Below are 10,627 nucleotides of genomic sequence, written 5' to 3'. Positions count from 1 at the left end.
AAAATAGGGTTGGAAAACGAAGATGCTACTCTGGATATATATTGCAATAGCAACGTCTATGATAACCTATGGGGTGGTAATCTGGGCAGAAAGAACTTAATTGCGCACAATAAACATCTTCTTTCTCTTCAGCCTTTGTCCCGTTCACAAGCGGGGTCGGTTTCGACATTTGGTTGTATCAAAAGCCTAATCTGGATGTAATCACAAGGTTTTCAAATCCCCATCCAGCGTATCAAGCCACCGTTGTTTTGGCCGGCCTTTCCGTCGCTTACCGCCTACTTCGATGTTCAGACCAATCCCGGCAAGTGAATTCCCGTCAACGCGAATTACGTGACCATACCATCGAATATGCCGCTCTCGCAATTTTTCCACGATCGGTGCAATCCCATATCGATCGCGGTTTCCTCATTTCGAATGTAATCAAAACGTGTCACGCCACTAATGCAACGCAACATCTGCGTCTTCATTACCGCGAGACGCTGTTCATTGTCTTTTATAGTCGCCCAACAGTCAGAATCATAGAGAGTGACAGGTCGTCGATCACAAAGAATACCAAATATGGAACGCCATTTTATCCAGGTTGCGTTAATGTGTGAAGCAATTCCATAACGCAGTTCTCCATTGGCTGATAGTATTTACCCGAAACATTAAATCGCTCAGTTCTGCCGCTGACAATGATTGTACCTGTTTCATGGGGATCTGTATTTAAAAATTCACTTTTCTTTAGATTCAATCTGAGACCGTGTTGCATGAGGTAATCATTCCATTTTTGGACAAGTTGCTCAAAATCAGTTTTGCTCCTGGACGCTAAGAAAACATCATCTGTATAAAGCAGTCCAATGGACGCTGGACGTTGAATATCCCGTGTGACAGTGTCTGTAACAAGAACAGTGGCGAGAAGGCGCTTCCTTGATGAACACCAACAGAGAAGCGGTTTTGATACACCCGCGGCACTTCGAACTTTACTTTTCGGATCGCAGCAGAGCGATTGAACCCAGCGCACGAACTCTTCTGGCACTAAGTGTTGTCGTAGAACATACCAGATAAGTTCGTGTGGGACACGGTCAAACGCTTTCTCCAGATCCAGAAATGCAATGTAAAGAGGGCAATGCTTTTCACGATGTTTCTTCATGAGTAACCGCGCAGCGTGTATTATGTCACTAGTTCCGCAATTCTTGACAGATCCGGCTTGATTTACGGTCATTTGGACGATTGCACGAATACGGTTGTCAAGAATGCGTTCAAAAATCCTTATCGTATGGAAAAGTAACCGGATCGGGTGTTAATTTGAACATTCTACTGGACTACCTTTCTTTTTCCATATTGGAACTGCGATATTTTCTTGCTAGTCAGATGGTGATCTATCTGATTAAAGAATTCACAAACTCCAAAGACTGTCGGGTGTATCAGTGGGGTAATGGTGACATCCCCAACGTCATTCCTAGAGGTTCTTCTGGAATTAACCCATCTCCATCAGCACATAAAGATACAGCCAAGAAGGATGGTGTTTAGAGTGACCGGAAATATTAGTCAGGCGGGGTGCTGCCTAAATTTTTAAGATTAGTATTATTTCTATGTGGTATCCCCAAAAGCAATGAGACAACGACGAACTAGCCAGAAAAAGCGCAAGGTCGCCTCTACTCAGGCCAGAAGTCTGCCGTGGAATCGGAAACTAAACATACTAAACACTGACACTAAAAATTAAGAGGAACAGCTGAGGAGGTATGGAGCAGTCCAGGGTGCTTATTGGGAGGATATGACAGTGTCCAGCACTTATGCGAAATAGATCAAAGCACCTGGGAGAATACTTAATACTACTTATCAAGTAGGGAATATATAAAAATTCCTGACACTTATAGGCTTACTTGACATACTACAGTTAATAGGTACACTATAACCAGTAAAAATAACAGAATGACAATCAATATTACGAATTATAAGAGTGGCAATCGCATAAGCAGGCGAAGGAACGAGGTTTCAAAAGAAGCTCTTTCTGCAGAAGAGATGGGCTAATTGGCCACAAATCGCAGCTCGAAATTTTGTCAGCATCTTTTAGACACATTTCTTTATTCTGCCTACTAAGGGTTTTTGAATTGAATAAAAAATGCCAACTTGACAGATCAGAAAAAAAATTTTTTATTGCAAATTTCAATTTTTTTCTACAAAACTTCGCCATTTCGCCGAACTTTTATGTTCTTCAAAAATCTTGGTTGATGGTACAGGAAATAACTTATATTTCAATAATCATTTCAAATTTCCATGCTCAGACATTCTGTCAGTCAAAAATACACCACTGCTGTGCTATAATTTTGTCTCATCGTCTTATTACATGGCGCATAAATAGAATAATTTTACACATTTTTTTATGAAAATGTTATTTGGATAATATAAGTTTTAAATACAATTGGTTCAGTACTTCTTATTTAAAAATTCGAGGAAAAAGTATCTGAATCTTGAACTTTTATACTAGGATAGTTTCTTAAGGGTAAGTGACCGCTACTAGTTTTCATCGGAATTAAAGAGGGAGGAGTTTCGCTCTGCATGTCCATGAACTCCTCACCTCCTCCGAGGATGGGGTTGAAGGTTTAGTTTCTACCAAAAAAAACATATTTTCGACTTGCAATAAATAGTTTAACGATGATAAAATATTTTCAAATCTTGCAATTTATCAAAAACATGAACTGGAACATTTGCCCGTATTTAATCACTGTATTTTCCAAAATTTGGCTTGCTTCTTGTGGTGAGGCTATCCCAATATACATACACATACATAAGTGCCTTTTAAAACCGCGGTCATTACCAATCTCTCGGGGCTTTTCCCACGTGTACAAAGGTGCTGTTACATGTATAAACAAATGTGTTGATTCAAACATACATTCATGATAATGTATGCTAGCTATGCTTGCAATGGTAATAGAAATGAAATATACGCATATGTATGTAGGTTTCCATTCATAAAAAGACAGAATATCTTAAAATGGATTTTAGCCTGCTATTTGCAATGAAATTCGATTGCATTTTCGCGATATTATATTCATAGGAAAAGCACAAACCACGCAATATAATAATTTAATATTGCAATCATCCACAGCGATCGGATTCGACTTGTTATGGAATGCGAGTAGTGTATCTATCTGATCTAGGTACAATTAAACTTTCCCAAGAGATGATGATTAACGCTACGTGGGGTGTAAATCGCCTACAATAAAATCTGCAAGACCACCATCAGATACTACCGTGCATCAACCGCAATCCAACTACCTATCTAGTGCATTACACTTTTAATTTCATCCTATTGGATGATTGTAACGCTCATATCGTCATAGGTAATAATTCGCAGTTGGCTAACTCTCTTTTAGATACTTGGATCTCGGTCCCGATCAGATTGGCAGAATGCAATGTATGTAGAAGTGCATTAGTGCAGCAGCTGATTATCTACTAGTGCGAATCCATACGGTCCAGGTCGCAAAAGTGTAGAATGCAGGTTACATTGAAGATATATGTAGGTATACTCAAAATGTCGAATTTAACCAAAAACATCAAATTTCTCAAACTTCAAACGGTATGAAGAAGTGTGTGATGTCACAAAAAAAACTTCGTAGATATTTCACTTTGATTTCCCTAAATTTTCCACAATTGTTAATGGCTTAGTCCGGTATAGGCCTTGGAACTTGGGGAATCATTAACCTTGTGTACGCAAGCCTAAGTGTATCTATCTTTTCCCCATTAAACAACAAACTTATCTAAGTTCATTCGTGCTATCTTTTTGCTGGATATCATACGCACATGGTGCAATAACCTGCATGCATAAATTCACTAATGTGGTTACAATACTACAAGAGCCGTTATGTTCCATCGAAGGGGAAAGTGATAAGCAGCGTGGTTACTTCAATCGCTACCTCGAAATTCTAACGCAAAGTTGAAATGCGCGGGACCAGATCTCAAGACAATGACGATGGAGCCACCTTGGCTTTGCCGCGTTCCATGATCCCATACGGGGCTCTGACTTCTTTGATGTTAACAGTTCACTACATCCCCCAAGTGACTGTTACCACCATGTGGAGCTGGGAGGCATCTGGGCGCTAAGAAATTGTAAACAAATGTTGATGGCGCTAGTCAGTTAGTTTAGTATCCAAATAGACGTCGTAAAGCGGGTAAAAAACTATCTTCAAGCAACTTTAAAATCTGAACTTGAGAACCGTTTTGGACCCTACACAAAGCTTTTCGTGCGCTGCGTTTATCCGCGAAAGTGAAAATTGTGGGTCCATTATTTCAGCTTCAAAATCCCAACAAGGTGTAGTGAGAATAATTATGTTTGATGAAATCTTCAAAACCTCGTTAAAATTCTTTCCGTGCGTTCGCTATTTGTGTGCATTTTGTGAAGCAAATTTCATTAATGGCTTTTTGAAATGTTTGTGCGAAAATTTAGGAAATTTTCTAATGTGATTTATGATGTTATGTGATTATAATCAGAAGCCCATTCAGCGCAGATTTCTAGTATTCTCTAGTCATGCTTTATCTAGCAAGTATTGAATTTTTTGAATTTGTTTAGGAATTCGGTTTCTTTATTCTGAAATTGATTAGGCGACTCATAAGGCAAAAAATGAATACTTACTTATTCTGCAGTGTGCAAGCTTCGAAGAGATTGGTCATCTAGTTGTAGGACAATCATGGTGTTTGGGTAACCAGGCTACATAATATTATCTGAAAAATTTTGATTTCTCTTTAGGAAATTAGGTGCTGTCCCTCAAATCCCCAAAAAAGTATGTAATTTCATGTTTTCATTGCTTGTGAGAAAAAATCAATCCGGAACAAGCCGACAACTCCTCAAAAGAAAATATCCTCAAAGCAATAATTCTATAAAGAACTTTCCATTTAATTATCTCTAATTCCTTTCGTTCCCATGTTTCATCTGGACTTTTACTATCCCTGATCAAGTTAGGTTAAAGTGGCGGTATAAGGTTTCGCTTATACCATTGCACCACAGCGATTTCACAGTAGTTGAATAAAGGAAACAAATTCGAATTCCCTTGTTGTCTAATTTTTAAGGTTTGGTCTGCCAAACAAAACTTAATTAAAATCGGTTCAATGTATGTCTGTCTGTCTGTCTGTAACACGTACTTTTCTCAGAACCGGCTAAACCGATTGACACGAATTTTTGTGAGAAAGTGGAAACTTAGAACGCCCAGACATGCAGTGAGTGATATCCTTTTTCGTTCAGATTAAGGGGAGGGGAGGAGTCCCCATACATATACATTTGTTTCACCGAATATAGTCACGTTGGATATCAAATAAAAGGGCTGGGTTAGTACTTTTTGATCCCGGTCTTAGTTTTGATACTGAAAGTCGGGCAGTGGGATGGATGGAAAGTGATGATTTAACGGACCCATTCTCATCCGAAATACCTGAAGAAAATCATGACGCTGCCCCTATATGGTATCCAAGCCTCAAAATACTCTTCATATCGATATCTGCTCAAATTAAGTTAATAACAGTACATTACCATATTTTTGGGGAAATTGAGTAAAAAGCCCCCTTAAGTTTATTCTAAAGTTATAAAAATTTATGGTGGTATAGAATATGGTATGAATGATATGGATATTATCCCCAAGTTTTATCAAAATCATACTATTACTAACTATTACTAACAGTAGCTCAAAGTAGACGTTACCATGTAAATTTACTGCAACTAAATATCTATCTCCGAATAGCTGAGTGGTTAGAGCACAAGGTTGTCGTGCAGAAGGTCGCGGTTGATATCTCACTAGTGGCAGTGGGATTTGTATCGTGATTTGGTGTCGGATACCAGTCGGCTCAGCTGTGAATGGAGTACCTGAGTTAAATCAGGGTAATAATCTCGGGCGGGCGCAATGCTGACCACATTGACTCCTACAGTGTACTGAAGTGTACCGTTTCGGTCTTGAATGAAGTGCTCTAACACACTTGAAGGCCATGATCCAATTTGATTGTTACGTCAACGATTATTATTAAATATCACCATCACAATAAAGTGAGTAGTCTGAGATGCTAAATGCATATACATAACGGGCTACGTACAAATGGGATAGTTCTGCACCCAAACAAAACCTTTCATATTTGAAGTGCCGAGCTTCCGTTTTCCCGTCTTGTTTTTTTAGTTGAAGACGGAAATGACGTATTTTAGCTTTTCATTATTAAAGGGAAAATGTTGGTTGCATTTGTTCCTTTGATTTAAGTATATGACTTCGTTGACAATGTTTTGATATCAATGACTTACGTGGGATCCTTACGCAAATCCTATTTACTATAAAAATGTGCTTACTTAATTTACTATCAAGTTTTGCTTTTTTATCAACACGTGCACGGATATCTGTATGGCAACGAAGTTCTCCTTTGAATGTTGTCGAAGGCCCAGGTACACCGAACACATGATGCAAAAGTTAATTGATGAAACTGACAAGCCTTTTTGTAATTGCGGCGGGTACTATCCATTTGCTACCCCCATAGAATAGCAAAGGTCAGGTCTACAACCGAGCCAGCCCCTCTTTCCGAAAGGAGTTTACGTCATCTTCGTTGGCCAGAACTACATTCAACTGCGCAAAATCTTCTAATAAACTGCGCCCCCTTGCATTTGCTTCTCTGCTACCCCACTAGAATGCCCAAGCATTGAAGTCACCGATAATAACCTTGGTACTTCGTTCCCTTGGGTCAAAAAGAAAATTTTCAAACATTGCCTCGAATTCAGTCATTGGCAAACTTGGTGGGGGGTAGAAGTTGTCTACAGATACATGATTTATTTTTCGCCCATACAAAGCCACCGGCTGCCTGAATCGCAGTATATTGTATGGCTTGTCGAGCGCATGTTCAAATCGCCACTGTACCAGTCGAATTTGTAATCCATACAGAGAGACGGTTTCGGTACGGCTCACCAATGATTTTCATCTAAGATTCGTACATGTCTGCTCAAGTAAATCCTGAGCGCAATGCAGACATCACCTTCCGAAATTGCGAGCGTTTACCATTACTCGCAATTGTCCGTGTGTTCGTCTATTTGTCTGTCTGTTTGTTTGCCTGCCCAATGTATTTGGAACCTATTTTCATGGAATTAGGCGATAATATGTGGTCTGTGAGTTCTTTTACCTGCAATGAGTAGCATCATTTTACTTTGGGATTAAGGGCGAAAAATGGGCGAAAAAGGAGTATAATATTTTTTCCTACATTGGTGCGAAGTAGCATAGCAAAATGTGTTGAAATATCCGATTTCCCTAACTTCGTTCAATTCAAAAGTATTAGGGAGGGCTATTCAAGTAGATGGTGAAATACGATCAGGAAAAATATGATTCTATATTTAGCTACTTATAGACCCAAAAGACCCAGCAGGGATTAAGGACATTCATAAGGTTCCTTATCCTGAGTGAAACTTACATCAAACAAACAAGGAGGTTGGTTACTACATGGTTAGTCAAGCGCTTAAGGGAAGCAGAAACAGCGGGCAAACATATGTTAGTAAAAAGGCGTTGTGCCTGTCTGTGTAGAATGTTTATAATTAAATATTGGATGGAAAGGGACGAGTGCAGAATGTCTGATTTAACGTCAGAACTGATAGGCTATCTTGTTTCTGAATGTAATGTAATGCTGCCGATGCTATACACGGACAGACATAATGCCATATTTAAGGTGATCGATCAGGCTGTCAGATGAATTTGATGTGATGGTCATACAACAAGCAAATTTGGAGTCGCGAAAGACTGGTTGATGTTCTTATAACACGGTATAATATAGGTAATATATCTAAAGCCCTCACGACTTTTCTAGATTTCCTTGTGCTAAGACGAGCACGCAAACGTGCCCGATGTTGTGTGGGGATTCTCGGCGGATATTCCTAATAAAGTTTTGTGTAAAACAAAACCTTATTAAAATCGGGTCACTGTCTGTCTTTTTTATTTTATTTTTTTTTTATAGATGGTCGAGCTGAACCATCTCCAAGCAAACTTCTATAGCATTAATGGTGTTGTTACCATACTGAAAGCTGTCTCGGCATGGCAACGTCGCATGCTCTCACTATGCATCCATGCAAGCATGCAGCTATTCCATCAGGATTGCGGCCCTTCTAATAGCCTTTCTATGAATACATCCTTTGCCGCATGGTCTATATAGGAAAATTGTCTGGTATACTAACTGACAAACCAGCCCATTCTTCTTGCCAATTTGGTACTCACATATGTCCAACCGACTATTGAGCCCGACCCTGTCCCAAGCACCTAGTTTAGCACTGCGCAAGCCTCGAGCAGAATACGGACCCTGTGTTAGTAGTTCGGCTTCTACAATTTACAGCCCACGCGTTGAAATCACCCGGTATGATTTTGGGTTCCGACTCCTTGCAGCCGAGACCAGCATACCTTATATTTTCTCCAATTCTGCGAGCGTCGTGCTTGGGAGAGCATAGTAAATATATATTTAAATGCTAGAAATTGTTGCCTGATGAATCCAAATTCTGGAAACTTCATCACTTTTTGGATGGCTTGATTTCCACACGCCCATATTGCCGCCTTGTCAGTAACATCTGTAGCTCAGGCACCACTGTTATCAGGCTCGCTGATTATGGTCATTTCGATTCCCTTCTCATATATGGTCTGTGAGAGCAAGACTTGCACTGTTTCGCAACTTGTCAACTTCGTTTCTTCATTGCATCCAAAGCTCTCCTTAAATACTGGCAAACTGCCGTTGCCTGCTACTTGGCGACAGTCGACGCCCTTTTTCCTCTTACAAGGTATACATTCAGTGTCAGCCTTGCATTACATTTTTCTACTTTGAGTTTAGGGAGGGAGGTAGCGATTTTTATACTTCAAATTGTATCTATTTTTTCGGCGATTACTCCATAGAGGATACTGCTCCGCGAGTCCCGGCTAGTTCTGTTTATGTTGTCGATCAGCTTAATCTTCAAAATCTTTGGTCGCTTACTAGCTTTCATAATGAAAATTAGATTAATTATACCAAAGTGTGCCCAACTTAGGGAATTCGTAAGTCTTATACATATGTATAAATAAGTTAGTGGTTTCTGGTTGATTTGTGTTATTATGTTTAAAGCATTTATCTATCTTGAGAAGGTTTCAGCTTTTTGATCCTTCCTCCTTTGTCGATTTTCCTTGTCTTAATATCTGTCGCTTCTTACGTAGCATTGTAGTCGTTGATATCGAAGTTGCAACTCCGAAGTCGTTTATGAAAGAGAATCTCAAGAGCTTTCGGTAATGCAATTCTCACGACAAAGACAAAGGAGCCTTTTTGACGAAATTGGAGTCTAGCTTTAAGATAAGTTTCGCTTCCGTTGGTTTTCCTCCTCAGGGGATCGAAAGATTTACCAGAAAATAACCATCAAGGTTGTAAGACTTATTTCTTCTTATTTTGCCAAAGAAATTAATTCCAGATTAATAGAATAATAGAACGAACCAGCGCCACACTTTTCTGGCTTAGGAAAGAGTAAATTCATACGAAAATGAAAACTTTGATTTACTATAACTTTGGTAGTAATAATAGTATTGTTTCGAAAGTTTCCAGTATTATGTACTACACTATTTTCCACGCTCTTTCGTCCGAAACCTAAAGAATAACTTAAAGGAGGTTTTCGGCCAATTTAAGGATTTTAGTATTGTACTGTTATTGACTTTATTTAAGTAGTTATCAGATTGGAACGTGTTTTGCAGTCTAGATTTTATGCAGGAGTAAAAAATGAACAGCTTTATTCACAATTGCTACTACTTGCTTTCGGTCTTGGAAACATAGAATGAATGAATGTTTATGGGCTTCCGCGATTTTATTTGTTGTACTAAAAATCGCAATGTTGCCAAAAATTAAACCACAACTTATAATATTTCGCTAAATAATTTTATTACAAATAACCAAATTTTCTGGGATATCGTGTAAAATTTTCCATATGCTTATCTGTATATCTAGCCATCCCTCTGCCCAATGTCACACGCAATTTATGCAGAAATGGTTGCACTTATTGACACGATATTTGATGAGAAAATTACATTCAGTGAATGGTAACATTTTATTTTGTGTTTAAAAAGGGTTTCGTGAACACGCAACAAAGGGCCTGAATTTTTTTTTACCGTTTGCGAATTAGGAAGGTGAAGGTTAAAAAAGCGAAGTCTTAAAACGGAACTTATTCTCAGAAACTTAACTATCCGGAAAAAATTCCTGATGATGCCCGCAATAATATCTTGCCTTGTCTCCCACCAGAATATATCCTCAAATGAAGTCAACATTGGTATGTTATTATCTTTTGCATATTTGCCTGCCATGGAAGGAGTGGCTAAAATGTGGTGTTTGCTACTTTATACAAATTCAGGACAAAACAACCTAATTTTCCTGGCTATAATTTATACACATACCACATAAGTCACTTAAATTTCATGTTAAGTTTTCTTGAAGGTTGCAAAAGCGATATAGTTCGACAAATTGAAAAGCCTTACTTATTTTAACTAACTACAAAGTCAACTATTACAAAATGGGTTTTGCACATTATTAGCGGCTTCAGTGGCACTATACTAATAATTCGGATCGTGTAATTGAACTCCTTCTATGCTATTTCAGTCAAGTATTGTAATGGAGAGGAGTCAACTCGTTTTAGTAATAAGGGTTGCTT

General features: G+C 38.7%; 1 protein-coding gene across 9 annotated transcripts in view; it reads left to right on the top strand.

Annotated features, from left to right (window-relative positions):
• The first annotated feature begins 4,138 nt into the window (after window positions 1–4,138).
• The window catches only part of LOC119651935 (trypsin-1), a 47,628-nt gene continuing 41,139 nt past the window's right edge, over window positions 4,139–10,627 (top strand). For 5 of the 9 annotated variants that reach the window (XM_038055782.1, XM_038055779.1, XM_038055776.1 and 2 more), the window contains exon 1: window positions 4,140–4,294. The gene's annotated coding sequence lies outside the window, so the exon portion shown is untranslated. Of the gene's footprint in view, window positions 4,295–4,424; window positions 4,527–10,627 lie in introns of those variants that run through there. The other 4 variants (XM_038055781.1, XM_038055784.1, XM_038055783.1 and 1 more) reach the window with 4 other exon arrangements.

The sequence above is a fragment of the Hermetia illucens genome, chromosome 3 (genome assembly GCF_905115235.1).
Source record: "Hermetia illucens chromosome 3, iHerIll2.2.curated.20191125, whole genome shotgun sequence".
NCBI lineage: Eukaryota > Metazoa > Arthropoda > Insecta > Diptera > Stratiomyidae > Hermetia > Hermetia illucens.
The sequence above is the reverse complement of the archived record's forward strand: the minus strand, read 5'-3'. Positions and strand labels throughout refer to the sequence as shown.